This window comes from Bison bison, unplaced genomic scaffold (genome assembly GCF_000754665.1).
Source record: "Bison bison bison isolate TAMUID 2011002044 unplaced genomic scaffold, Bison_UMD1.0 scf7180017864068, whole genome shotgun sequence".
In the NCBI taxonomy this organism is placed as follows: Eukaryota; Metazoa; Chordata; class Mammalia; order Artiodactyla; family Bovidae; genus Bison; species Bison bison.
In genome coordinates, this window is record NW_011494640.1 from 3,235,464 (window position 1) to 3,249,276 (window position 13,813).

General features: G+C 41.3%; 1 protein-coding gene across 1 annotated transcript in view; it reads right to left on the bottom strand.

The window, feature by feature from the left end:
- PHC2 (polyhomeotic homolog 2 (Drosophila)) overlaps window positions 1-13,656 on the bottom strand; it is a 113,898-nt gene extending 100,242 nt beyond the window's left edge. The window contains exon 1 of the mRNA XM_010836948.1: window positions 13,296-13,656. The gene's annotated coding sequence lies outside the window, so the exon portion shown is untranslated. The remainder of the gene's footprint in view (window positions 1-13,295) is intronic.
- Between the last annotated feature and the right edge of the window lie 157 nt (window positions 13,657-13,813).

The window sequence follows — 13,813 nt, forward strand, 5'->3', positions numbered from 1 at the left end:
ATTCGAGCCCGTAGGAAACGGGCAGACAGCTTTAAAGCACTAGAAGAAAAAAAAAAACCTGTCAACTGATAATTCTTTACTCAGTGAAAATTTTCTCAAACTGAACTTTTAAAACAGAAAAACATGGAAATAACTAGTTCTAGCATACCTGAACTACTGAATGTACTAAGGGAGTTCTTTAGGCTAAAGGGAATTGATAAAAGATGGAAACGCAAAGGAAAAAGGATTGTCCAAAACAGTAAATAAGTAGGTGAATATAAAAGCTGTTTCTCAAAAAAGATAATTATTTAAGACAAATGTAGTAACGTATTAAATAAAATATATGATAACAGCACAGATGACAGGAAGGGAGAAATGGAAGGATACAGTTTTAAAGTTCTACCCTAGACAGAAGGTGATATAATCTTGTTTGAGGATAAACAAGGCTACTTAGAGATGTATATTATAAACATGAAAGCAATTACTAAAAAAAGATAAAACAAAGATATAGGCAACAAGTCAATAATAAAGATACAATGAAGTAAGAAATAAGAAACTTGAATAATCCAAACTCAGGCAAAAGAGGGGAAAAAAGAACAGATGAGATAAATAGAAATAAAACAGCAAGATAGTCAATTTAAATGCAACCATATCAATAATTATAATAAATGTATATTGTTTAAACATTCCAATTAAAAGGCAGAAATTTTAACACTGGATAAAAAGAAAGCCCCAACTATAAGCTTTTTAAAAGAAACCTATTTTAAAGGTAAAGACATATACAGTTTAAAAGTAAAAGGATGGAAAAGATATACCAGGCACAAAAAAAGCACAGGAAAGCTGCACGACCGAATCAATATCAGGCAAAGTAGGCTTCAAAACAAGAAATATTACCAGGAGAAAAAGAAGATCAATTCAGAGTGATAAAGGGGTCAAACGCATCAAGACGGCTTATAATCCTAAATGTGTATGCGCTCAGCATCAGAATATCAGAACACATAAAAGTTAAAATTGACAGAACCAAAAAGAGAAAAAAACTCACAGTTATAGAAATTTGAATACTCTTATCCTAGTAACTGATAAAACAAGTGGACAGAAAAATCCATAAAGGTATAAAAGTCTGGAACAACATTACCAGTCTAATTTAGTTAGAACACTACACTCAATGACAACAGAATACACATATTCTGGATCATAAAATAAGTCTCAATGAATTTGAAAAAATCAAAACCATACAAAGTACATTTTCTGAGCATAATAGAATTATATTTGAAATCAATAATAGAAAGATATTGAGAATATCCTGGAAACAAAACAGCATACTTCAAACTAATCCATGGATCAAAGAAGAAATCAAAAGGGAAATTAGAAAATATTTTGAGCCAAATGAAATGAAAAACATTACGTATCAAAAATTATAGACTATAACTAAAGCATAACTTGGAGGAAATTTTGTAGCATTAAACATATATATCAGAAAAGAAGAAACATCTCAAATTATTAATCTCAGCTTCTACCTTAAGTAGACTGGAAATCAGTGAAATTGAAAGCAGAAAAACTACAGAGAAAAATCAACAAAATGAAAAGCTGGCTTTGAAAAGATTAATAAAATTTGATAAGCCTCTAGTCAGACTGATGAGAAAAATAAAAGAGAGGAGGCATAGATTATCAATAATAGGAATGAAAGATTTGGCAGATATTATAAGGGTAATAAGGGAATACAAGCAATTTTGTGGCAACAAAGTAAACAACTTAGGTGAAGGAGACAGATTCCTTGGAAGGCACACTCAAGAAAAAACAGATAACCTGAATAGCCCTTTATTTATTAAAGAGCCTGACTCCTTGGTTTAAAACCATTTCACAAAGCAAACCCTAGGCCCAGATGGTTTTACTGGTGAATTCTACTAAAGATTCAAAAAAGAAATAATACCAATAATATATAAACTCTCCCAGGGAATAGCGAAGAACTTCACTTTTGGAATCAGGCCTGAGTTTGAGGCCTGAGTTTCTGTTTCCATATATATTAGTAATATTACAGTGGACAAATCATTTCACTCCTTAAAGCTGCTCTCTTCATCTGTAAAGTGGGAGTAATAAGAAGAGTATTGCCTTGCACAGTTGTTGTAAGAATTAAATAAGAACTCACATAATGTCCCAGGACGGAGATGAGCACATATATTAGGTACTTGATAAACTGTAATCATGATTCATTTTTATGTAACAAATGCTATTCTCATAAAACTCTTTCATTCTATTGTAAACAGAATGTAAATCTTCATTTATTAATTTTCGGGGAAAGAAGAGTTTTTCCTTTGGGGACTATAATTTCATGGGTAAAAGGCCTTAACACCATATAAAAAAAGCAAAGACAATAATGCAATCTGCAATTCTGAGATGCATATCTTTGGGGAAACAAGAAAAGAAGAGCGAAGAAAGTAAGGATTTTATAAGCCAGGAAAGGACAAGAAGTAGGGCCCGAAGAGTCAAGTGTGTGACTGAGAGTGCTAACAATACAGCACTGGAGATTTGGGGGAAATGCGAGAAAATTAAGGACTTAAACAGCAAAGTCTAAAAAAGGGATACAATCTATTCATTTTCTACAGGAATTCGTTAAATGGTTGGCATCTTGCACTCTGGAGAGATGAAGGTGGAGAGGCAGGAGTGATGATGGGGACAGTAAGTCATGAAGAGTGCAGACAAGACAAACACACACCAGATGCTTTTACACCCCAGGCACCAGCACTGGGGCTGAGATGAAGTAGCAAACAGACCAGGAAAGCTCCAAACTCAGGAAAGCTTTGGTTCAGGGCAAACAAAACTCCGCAAGCAACTCCAAGATACAGACGGTTGTTGTCTTACATCCCCAGCAGTTAGCCCAGCACCCTGCATGACGTCAATAAATCCGGGTTGAAGGAACAGATGTGAATATATATATTCGATAGTAAAACTACTGGCAGTAGAGAAGCTGCGCTGGAGTGGAATTCCTCTTTATCCCAGGGTTCTGCCTCCTGTCTCACTACTGTCCAAACCAGCCTCCACACTGGGGGTGTGATCCTTTGAAAAGAAGACTCTGATCACGTTTCTTCTGAAGTGTTTCAACAGCTCCCTGTGGCCTTCAGCACGAAGTTCAAATTCCTTGGCCTGAAAACCAGCGTTCTGTGTTTGACGCTGGCCTACTTTTCAGCTTTGTTTGTGTCCCTGCCCAACATATGTCATGCTCCCATCACATGGGACTACTGAAATCCCCCACGTGTACTACAGTCTCACATGTACACCCCATCTTTGCACATGCCGCTCTCCTCTCTGAGGTGCTCTCTCTGCCTGAGGCACTCCTCATTTCAAATGTCTCTTCCTCCAGATGGTGACACTTCTAAGCAGCACTACGTGATCCTTCCTCTAACCTTTCAGAAAGTGAAAGTGAAAGTCACCCAGTCATGTCCGACTCTTTGCAATCCTGTGGACTATACGGTCCATGGAATTTTCTCCAGGCCAGAATACTGGAGTGGGTTGCCATTCCCTTCTTCAGGGGATTTTCCCAACCCAGGAATTGGACCCAGGTCTCCTGCATTGCAGGCAGATTCTTTACCAGCTGAGCCACAAGGGAAGGCCAAGAATACTGGAGTGGGTAGCCTATCCCTTCTCCAGGGGATCTTCCCGACCTAGGAATTGAACCAGGGTCTCCTGCATTGCAGGCGGATTCTTTACCAACTGAGCTATCAGGGATACCTGTCTATACTTCTATTAGAGCACTAAGTACAATACCATAATTGATGTTTCCATGTCTCTCTTCCTTCAGAAACTTCCAGACTGCCAGGACTGGGTTTGAGTCATCTTTGCATCCCTAGCTACTAGTATGGGGATATGGAAGCTTCAGAAATGTTTTTTGAACAACAAAAAAAGCAAAGAACAGATTTTAAAGGCCAAAAGTAGAAATAAAGCTTAAATACTTGGGTGAACAAGATGTAGCAGTACTACTAAGAGACACTTGAAAGTGAAGTCACTCTGTTGTGTCCAACTCTTTGTGACCCCATGGAATTCTCCAGGCCAGAATACTGGAGTGGGTAGCCGTTCCCTTCTCCAGGGGATCTTCCCAACCCAGGGATTGAACCCGGTCTCCTGAACTGCAGGAGGATTCTTTACCAGCTGAGTCACCAGGGAAGCCCAAGAGACACTTAGGGATGCACAAGTCCCTCCCTATAATTAGAAGGTCGTGCCACGGATGGCAGCTACAATGCTCCCCTCCAATTGTCTCTGTTACTGATCAGAGACAGAATCTGGGGCTGGATATACTGGAGGCCTGGCCCAGTATGGTACTTCTTATCTTATATTTTCCCCAACCATTTCTCACACTCATTTTGCCTTTGAGAAAGCAATTTCATTTTCATACGCTTTAGTGTCACCATTTCAAAATGTTCCAAAAGCCAAGTTCCTCTGTCATGCTCTCATTTTCTTTGTCTCTTACTGAATAGAAAGAGAAATTTCAGTACTAAATTAAGGATGAAAATATTCTGAGCCCAAAGTTAATGTACAACTTTAGGGAAGTTATAGTTGTACATTAACTTTGGGCTCAGAATATTTTCATCCTTAATTTAGTACTGAAATTTCCCTTTCGCTAAGAGTTGGATACGACTGAGCAACTTCACTTTCATTTTTCACTTTCATGCACTGGAGAAGGAAATGGCAACCCACTCCAGTGTTCTTGCCTGGAGAATCCCAGGGACGGGGGAGCCTGGTGGGCTGCCGTCTATGGGGTCGCACAGAGTCGGACATGACTGAAGTGACTTAGCAGTTAGGGAAGTTATCATACCCCTCTACATTGCAACAGTCTCCTCCTTAAAATGCAACTGACCGTATTTCCAGGAGGTCACAGGAAATAGTAAAGGTGTTCCTGCGCACCTTACAGGTATTAACCCATTTAATTCTACAATCCTTTGAGGCAGGTACTATTATTATCCCCATTACACACAAGAAGACAGAGCACAGGGAGGGTGAAGACTTGAACAGGGCTGTGAAGGTGGCGCTAGTGGTAAAGAACCCGCCGGCCAGGGCAGGAGACATGAGAAACACGGGTTTGATCCCTGGGTTAGGAAGATCCCCTGGAGAAGGAAATGGCAACCCACTCCAGTATTCTTGCCTGGAGAATTCCATAGACAGAGGAACCTGGCGGGCTGCAGTCCATGGGGTCGCAAAGAGTCAGACACGACTGAGTGACTAACACTTTCACTTTTCAGAGGATACAATTGGATTTACACTTTTTCTACAAAAACATAATTTTACTTTTTTAAAAAAGCATTAAATATGTAAGTCCACATCACCCACCCCTCAAAAGATTAATTTAGACAAAATTTAAGGAACATCCACTATGTGCAGTAGAATATCATCAAATTACTATCTCTTATAAGCATATTTCCTGCTGAATAAATATGTGAATAAATGAAAACTCTTTCACACATGGATTCAGAGAAGCTCTGCATTTCCAGATGTTTCTTCAGAAGGAATGGGTGCCTTATAATAGTCATCTTTCCCCTAGAGAAAATATTCATTCCCACTTCAAGAGGGACAACTCAACTCCTCAAGTCTTTAGAAAAGCCTAGAGCCACCTTTCTCTGTATCCACGGTTTCTACATTGGTTTCTTCCCCCATCAGAAAGAGAACACAGGAAGATCAGGTTACATTGGTGTCTTGGGCCTGTATAAATTCCTGGGAGGTTCTCTCTTCTGTTACGAAAAGTTTCCCTGGCAACCATATTTACACACTCAATTCCCTCCCCTCCTCTGATTCGCTGGTTGGTATAAAAATTAATTTGCATTGAATCGCTGAAGCTTACAAGTTAATCAGTTTAACAGACTCACAAAATGTTAGAATTTGGTTTCTAGCCAAAGCTCGCTTCTTGCGGGGACTGTCCCCTTTCTTTTGAAATCTGAATTGTAATTCTGTTCAGTTCAAATATTTTAAAACACATCAAATATGTATGCTGGATATTTCTGGCTATAGATAAAGAAGAGAAAATTCTCCTAATGGCATCTGGTCAATATTATTAGTTAAGGAAGATCAAGAGAGGAGGATGTACTTTACTTCTAAGTTAAGTGAGATCAGCTATGATAAAGAGCTCGAAGAGACGAGTCAAGGACCAAGACAAAGATGTCTAAGCCCTGTGAAATGATGAATTCAGGCCTAAGACTCTGGGTGATCAGAGCTCAGGACCTGGGTAAAGGAATGTGATATGAATATTAAGAATAAAGTGTCCTTAATTCAATCACCAAGTATTTATTAAACATCTAACAGTGCTTGGTGCTGGGAATATAGCAGTGGATAAGCCAGACCCAGGTTTTGCTTTCATAAAGTTTATAGTCAAATATTTCAATAGTGAACCAGCATTGGCTTTGTTATTGAACCAAGTATCTCTGGGCTAGGGGCTCATTATATGATTTCCTACAAGGGCCAGAATTAGTTTCAGGGTGGAGCAGGAACTTCCAGACAGAAACAAGCTCAAAAAGTTCTCTTTGGAGAAGGTGAGTTGACAAGCCAAATCTTTGACATATACAATGATTTCTTTATATCTTCAACAACAATGACACATCTCTAGACAGAGAGATGAAGAAGAATGTATTTATCATAGGGCACAAAGTTAGGTACTTTGTAGTATACATACTAAAGAAGAGAGTACACATAAAAATTTAAATAAATAAAAAGCATATAAAGGTATCAGCCATTCTTAAGTATACTCAGCAACCATTTATGGAGCATCCTCTATGTTCAAGAAATAGTTTTAGGAACTGAAGCTATAGGTATGAAAAAGACTGAGTCCCTAGCAATTATAACAATGTTTTAAGTGCTATTAATAAGATGTTACAAACAGGTCTAGGTTTAGACAGCATATTAAAAAGTAGAGACATTAGTTTGCCAACAAAGGTCCATATAGTCAAAGCTATGGTTCTTCCATAGTCATGTGTAGATGTGGGAGTTAGACCATAAAGAAGGCTGAGCGCCAAAGAATTGATGCTTTTGAACTGTGGTGTTGGAGAAGACTCTTGAAGAGTCCCTTGGACTGCAGGGAGATCAAACTAGTCAATCCTATGGGAAATCAACCCTGAATATTCATTGGAAGGGCTGATGCTAAAGCTGAAGCCCCAGTACTTTGGCCACCTGATGGGAAGAGCCGACTCATTAGAATTAAGACCCTGATGCTGGGAAAGATTGAAGGCAGGAGAAGGGGATGACAAAGGACAAGATGACTGGATGGCATCACCAACTTAATGGACATGAGTTTGAGCAAGCTCCAGGAGATGGGAAGGACAGGGAGGCCGGGCGTGCTGTATGCCCTGGGGTCTCAGTCAGTCAGACATGACTGAGTGACTGAACAGCAGCAGCACAAAGGAAGGCCAGAGAGGAAGGATACGACTCATGAAAAGCAAACAGGGAGATGCTTCCGAGATGTGATACTTGGATCTTAAAAGACAGAAAAGCTTGTTGTTTTAAGCTGATACATTAGGGAATAATTGTTTAAGCAATAGAGAATTACTGCAGTGCCTTATGGAGACTCCGCAAGCAGCACAGGCAGGAGACCATGAGCACCAGGCCACTAGACGCTTTCCTGACGTGCACTATAGGCCGTACTCTAACCTCTTCATGGTTTTCATTTCACAGATTCTTAGGCTCACTTGACCCATGATGGGAGTGGAGTGAAAGGAAGTAGCTTGTTCTGGAATGGGAATGACGCTGGTGATAGAGAAAGCAACACAACTGCAAAACCCTGCCTGAGATCCTTCACAAAGGAATCTATGCTGGCTGGTGCTAGGACTCGGTCAAGCGGTCAGCTAGCGTCAAGTGGTGTCAGGATTTGGCCAGTACCTGGTCAAATGATTACTCAGAGAGACTGGGAGTGGGAGGAGCCTGAGAATGAGTACATGTTGTTTTCTAGAGAGCAATAACCATGAAAACCAGAAAAACTGAACTTGTTGTCAGTTCCAAGTAGTGATTATAAAGCCTAAGACCAAAGACAATACCAAAACTTAAATGTTTATGGTTTTCATGATCCCTATAGGTAGATGAAGGAGTAGAGTGGGCAAAAAAGCCAAGAAAGGGATAGTAACATTCATGATAAATGTGGGGAACAGGGCCACATGTTTCAAACCTGCTGGGTAGTCCCCAGTGGCTCCAGTCTGGTTAAGAAGTTATCAGATCAGGGCAAATACCTGTTCGACCCCAATTTCTGTTTCAGTAGGTTATGAAATGGTCTTCCCAGCTTCCTAGCAGTTGGGAACTTCTGACTACACAAGAAATATAAATTAACTATTTCTTACTTAAATTGGGAGTAACAACAGGATCAGGACAGTAACTCGATCTAATCATACTCTCATGATATGATGAATGAGGTTCCAGAAGCCATTCTGGGCAAATAATTCCTTGCCTCTTTTTTCTTTTCATACTGGATATCTATTAATACTTGAATTTCAAAATACCCCCCTTTTGCCCTTTATATCAGGAGTCAAAATGAAAAGACAGGAAAATGTGATGGTGTACCATGATATAGCAAGGACTTCAGGTTATGCAACCAAAAGGAATTATCAGGACAAATGCTTTCCTAGCTTTAGGAAGGAGTATTGATACATTTGGGTAGAACCACTTTCATACCAGTGCAAAATAAAAAGGCAGGTCTCCTTGTTAAAAAATTATCAAGAATTTCAAGAGAGCAACAACAGAGCATTCAACTGAGTGTGAGGTCTGTATAAATTCAGGGCCCCGGGAGACTGCACAGGTCACACACCCGTAAAGCTAGCCTGGCCTTCAGGGACAGTATAGTATGGTCCTTTTGTAGAGCTTGAGAGTCAAAACTGGGTCCACATCCCATCTTTGCCCCTCATTAATTATGCGATCAGGCAATTCACTTGGCCTCTCCATGCTTCTAGTAGGTTGTATGGTTGCAGTTCAGTACTGTGAGGATTAAATGGGATAATGAATAGAATGTATACAAGGTGCTTAACACAGGTAAGCACTCAATAAATGGTAGCTATCTATTATTGTTCAATGAAAGGTACAGGTAATTCTCAAAGCAGTAAGTTTAAGAAATGAATTGCTGAACTGCTGTTAAGGATATGAAAGAATGAAAATGATATTTCAGGACAACTAAAATAATGAAGTAGACAGGGAAGAGCAAATCTTCTGTTTGACTCTTCCGCCTTCTCTAATCTCTTCCCTATTTCTTTTTCCTTTTACTGCCAAACATGCAGAAGGTAAATACACGCTGTCTCCATTTCTTACCCACATCTCATGCCCCCATCCTCTTTAATCTGGTATTTAACAGCCCTATGGCTATCCTCCACAAAATTGAGGTTATTTTTAAAAAGCTACTAATGACTCTTGTTCACTAAATAGAATGGACATTTCCCACTTTTTATGTAAAATTTCATACTGATCAATCGCTTCAGCTTGAAACCCTCTCTTTGCTTCATTTCTACAGTACTATACCCTCATGGCCAACAGCATGTCTGATAGGTATCTATCGGGTTTGTGGGGTGAATAAATTAGATGATTCTCTTGTTTCTGTGATATTCCTTATTTTCCACCATACTGACCCCATTTCTTCTTACCTCCTTGAATGTGGGCAATCTCCATGCTTAGCCTTGGTCCTCTACGCCTCTATTTCTATGCTGTCACGCCACTAAGAATCAAGCGGGAACTACGCTAATCACATGGCTTTAATGATCTCCTACATATAAGACTCCCTGACTTCTCTCTTTTGAACACTAGTGCCTCCCCCACCAGCTTCCAAATAATTAGGGGATGTACCCACTTATAAATTCCAGTATCACCTCAAGATATCTAGCACTTAGCTTTTCCTCTTCTCCCCCAAACTGAGTTTTCTTTCCATCTGCCTTATTTCTGTTGATCTTGTCACTCAAGTTCAAGGCTATATTTGATTCTTCCTTCCTTCTTGTTCTCCATATCTATCAGTCAGAGTACTGTTCATGCTTCCTTTATAACAGTGGTCTCCACCCTTTTTGGCATCAGGGATAAGTTTCATGAAAGATACTTCTTCCATGGACCGGGGCTGGTCAGGGGATGGTTTCGGGATGATTCTCATAACGAACACACAACCTCGATCCCTCACATGCTAAGTTCACAGATGGGTTCAAGCTCCTATGAGAATCTAATGCCACTACTGATCTGACAGGAGGCAGCGTTCAGGCGGTAATGTGAGTGATGGGGAGTGGCTGTAAACACAGACGAAGCTTCTTTCCCTTACCTGCTGCTCACTGCCTGCTGTGCAGCTGACCTAATAGACCACAGCCCAGGGCCTCGGGACCCCTGCTTTATAACACTTATTGAACCTACCTCTTTCTATTTTCACTGCCATCGTCCTAATTTAATTCCTTCTCCCCTCACATCTGAACGATTTAAATAACCAGCTAATTGGTTGTACAGTTCTCTTTCTACCCCTTCTAAAGTTTATTCTATACACTGTTGTTGAGAGTCTTCTTAACATACTACTTTTATAACCCCCATTTCCTCAACCAAACATCTTCAGGCTTTCCATCATACAGGATAAAGCCCTAACTCCTTAGTCTGGCATTCAATGCCTGTTAAAATCTAGTTTCAGACAGAAAACAACAAAATACTGTAAAGCAATTATTCTTTAATTTAAAAAATTAATAAATTTAAAAAAATCTGGCTTCAATCAACACTTCCAATCTTACAACATCTGTAGTTAAATCTTCTGATCTTGCCACATTGGTCAGTTTCATCAACTGACCCCTGAAAACTTTCCTCCATGCTCCAGTCCTGTGTTTTATGAACATATTTTCTCCTGTCTAGAAATCCCTCCCACTTTCCTTCTCTGTATATAAAAAAATCCACCGTATCTCTGAAAAAAAGCCTTCCTTGATAATCATAGTCCACAATGATCTCTTTTTGCAATTCTGATTGTATCACACGTTTAGTACTTTGAAAATTTACGGAAGTATGCTTTATACTGAATTCTCACAAGTTTATAAAGTAGGTGGCATTATTACACACAAAGAAACAAGGTCAAATAACACGCACAAGTCACACAGCAAGTAACTTCTAGAACTGGGATCCAGATCCTTGTTTAGCTGAAAGTAACCCCTGGACTATAGCACCTCTTTCATTTTCCTGTCTCCTCCAAAGCTCAAATACAGCACAGTATTTACACACAAGCAGGTGCTCAGTAAACATGCTGATTGAGAAGACTGCTTAAGTAGCACCTGTGAGTCTCAGCACTTACAGAATTGTCAATCTCAGCAGAGCAAATTAAGCGTATCAACCCAGTGTCATGTTCTTTATGAGGCTTGATCTGTACTAGAGTTCAAGAGGGGGATTTGCCAAAAATTCACCATGTTCCATTCTAAAAATAAATTTTGATTTCAGCAAAACTAAAAGGCCCCTTCTCTGAGTCAAACATTAGGTGAGTTTTGGGGATGAGGTCTACTTGACCAACGCTGGGCCCACCCTTCCTCTGTTTCCAAAGGAGCAGGAAGTAAAAACAGGCTGGCTAAGTTGATGGCTTATGAGAGAAAAATGGACTATTTACAGTTCTAGAAGCAGAGGCTAAGGCAGCAGAACAGGATTTTCTCTGCTCTGGTAGCTAAGACCTCAGTGAAAGAAGCCTAATCAAAGTGAATCATGAGTGGAAACTGGATCAAAGAGGATAATAGTAAGATAATAGTAAAAAGAAGTAAGAACAGAAAGAAGGAAGTACTGGAAATATTCTACTGAAGAGATGGTGGTGCCCTTTTCTTCAGTTGCTTGAAGCTGTCAGATGCAACTCTGTTCTCCAGGGCTGGACCACTAACAGCAGGCTCTATCATCTCTGCATGATTTATGGTCTCAGTCCCAAACTGTTTGTCCTGACCCACATCACAGTCCAGCTCCTTCCAGCCTCTCATCTGATTACTCACTTCTCAAGGTCTCACAAATCTGACCTCACAGACTGGACGTTCAGCATGGCTTCCCTGGGTATGACCCATATTGCTCCCTGACTGTATAGTTTAGACTTGCCCTCCTGGGATGGTGACTCTAGCATCACATCTATGCCCAGTGTTCCAATCCTCTACCTTGGAGCTATAGCAAATGACTCCTTTCCCACCTTCATATGGTTGGACCCTTCTTGGAAAGATATGAGTGATAGAGACCAGGAGTGAAGCTCAAAAAAATGATGAGGGAAAAATGCGGGGGAGAAGATCAACAAGATGGAATCTATCACTGGAAACTGTGGTGGGAATTAGAAAGTCTAGGTTACTTTGTCAAGAAAGGAAAAAGGCTATGGCTGCATTAAAGCTGTTGCCTAGAGATACCATACTCCTAAAGCCTCTAGGACTTCCCTGGTGGCTCAGATGGTACAGCGTCTGCTTACAATATGGGAGACCCAGGTTCGATCCCCGGGTCGGGAATATCCTCTGGAGAAGGAAATGGCAACCCATTCCAGTACTCTTGCCTGGAAAATCCCAAGGATGGAGGAGCCTGGTAGGCTACAGTCCATGGGGTCGCAAAGAGTCGGACACGACTGAGTGACTAGACTAAACTAAACTAAAGCATCTATATTCACAGTTTCCTCTGCTTTGGCTGCTCTTTCTGTTCTTCCCAATCTTCCCTGCAAGGCAAACTCCTATTCATCCTTCAAGACTTTACTTAAACGTGTTATTTTCTGGGAAGCCTTCCCAGATCATCTCACACAGCTATCTGTTCCCTCCTCTGTGCTTCTTTATCGACACATCTATTATGCTGTTACCACTTCAACTGCCAATTTTATTTCTGTCTCTCCTACTACTTCTCTGAGGACAAGGATTAATTATCTTATTCATCTTTGCATCCCCAAGACATAGCAGAGTGCCTGGCAAACAGCAAGAGTTTGTTATTGTGTGATAAAAGACATCAAGAGCAACATGAAAGTGAAATTTGCACTTCACTTGCAAAAATCAAATTGGGTCCTGGTACTTTTCATGTGTAATTGCACTTTCCCTTGATTCAGAAGAAAGGACTTTAGACTCATAAAAAAATTCTATTGATATCACCGGTCATCCGCACTACTGAGAGAAATAGCCGTCTTCCCACGCCCCCCCCCCCCACTTCCAAGAAGCTCCCAGGACAAGCTTAGTATTAGTGGCACACGGCCCATCCTACCATTTCCATTGTAGTGAAAGCTAAATTACACTGTAAGCCTAAAGCTGCCACCATTCTTAGTGAACTGGTGGTGGTGGGTAATTAAAAAAACACACTTCTCTAGCAGACCTAATAGGAGAGTGAGGGAGGAAGATAAATTTAATCCTGGCCTAATAAGAAATTTGTTAGAAACTCACGCAAACAGCCGCTTCCTCTGGACATGACAGACCCGATCCAGGTGTCCAGCAGTGACCTTTTCCCATGAGTGTCAGGCCATCACCCAGCACAGAAAACCAGGGCCCAGTGCCTTTCTTGGGCATCCCTCCTTCTGAAACCTGGCAAATCTTGGGGGGCCTGCTTTTCCTTTAGGGGATTGTCAGCTCCTCCCAGCACCGACAATCCCCAGGTCCCTTGGCTGGTGCCCCCCAAGCACCGCTCTTGCCTTCGTCCCACCCGGGCCCCCGCTTCACTCCGGGTCAAAAGTGCCGGCGGCTGGGCTGTCAGGCCGCGGCTGGGAGGGAGCGCCGAGGTCAGGCCCGATCCCCAGGTCTCCTCCACTCCGCGGGACGCGCGGAGTAGACGCAGGCCGCGCAAGGCCACGGGCTACTCAGGCGCGGGCCTCTGGGCGGTGGGGTTGGGGGGCGGGGGACTGGGCCCCCCCCCCCCCACGAGAAACCGCGCGAGTGCGGGTACTCCAGCCGGTTCCCCGCAGCCC